The sequence below is a fragment of the Orycteropus afer genome, unplaced genomic scaffold (genome assembly GCF_000298275.1).
Source record: "Orycteropus afer afer isolate SDZICR_OR568_19922 unplaced genomic scaffold, OryAfe1.0 scaffold00061, whole genome shotgun sequence".
Taxonomy (NCBI): domain Eukaryota; kingdom Metazoa; phylum Chordata; class Mammalia; order Tubulidentata; family Orycteropodidae; genus Orycteropus; species Orycteropus afer.
Genome location: NW_006921648.1, coordinates 8095594 through 8096489, shown reverse-complemented (window position 1 = coordinate 8096489; position 896 = coordinate 8095594).

Here is an 896-nt window from a genome sequence, read left to right as displayed (position 1 = left end):
TTTCATCCCCACAAACTATGTATATTTTACCACTATGAAAATTTTAAAAAGTGACAAAGGATAGTTTCAGCCCTGGCTCCCCGTGCAGGGTCACGGGGAGAGCTTTTAAATAGTGCCCAGGCCCTATCGGACATTGCCAGGTGGTGCTCACGTGCCTGTAGGGCTGATGGTCCCCGCCCTAAAGCACCCGTTTGCACTAAGAGGTGAGAGAGCCCGGCTCCTCACCAGCCTGGGCATAAAAGAGCCTCAGCTTGATGCGTGCTCTGCTCACAAGCTACCAGCAGAGGGCACCCAAGAACAAAGGAATGCATCGTTCCGTCCACTTAGTCCCGGGCTAAGATCCCACAGCTCCACGTGCCACAGGGCAATGGTTTAGGGCTTCTGCAGGGTACCTCTCGGGCTGGGTCTGGAAGCTGTGCGAAAAACCAAAACTGCAAAAGCACCAAAAGTGGCCTTGCTGAACCGCCGTAGATTCTGGCGGAACCTGGGCGCGTGGATGTGTGTATTTTGATGCCTCTCCAATAATTCCAAGGCGCTCCAGGTTTTATGAATCACTGGGATTTACCCTTTCCCAAAGCTGTGGAATACGAGCTCTGGTGGGCAGTGGTTAAGGCATTTTGGCGGCTAACCAAAATGTCAGTGATTTAACCCAGCAGCTGCTCAGCGGAGAAAGACGAGGTAGTCAGCTTCCGTGAAGATTTACCGGCTTGGAAACCCCATGGGGCAGTTCTGTTCTGTCCTCTAGGGGCGCTGTGAGTCGGAATTGACTCGGCAGTGGCTAATACTGTTAACAGTTTACGTAATAAGCATGTTGTTCATTTTAACAGGTGAAGAAAAACACCATAGTTAAGAGTCTCTTCTTTGGTCCTTTCTCCTTGTGCTAGCTTTCTGGGCAG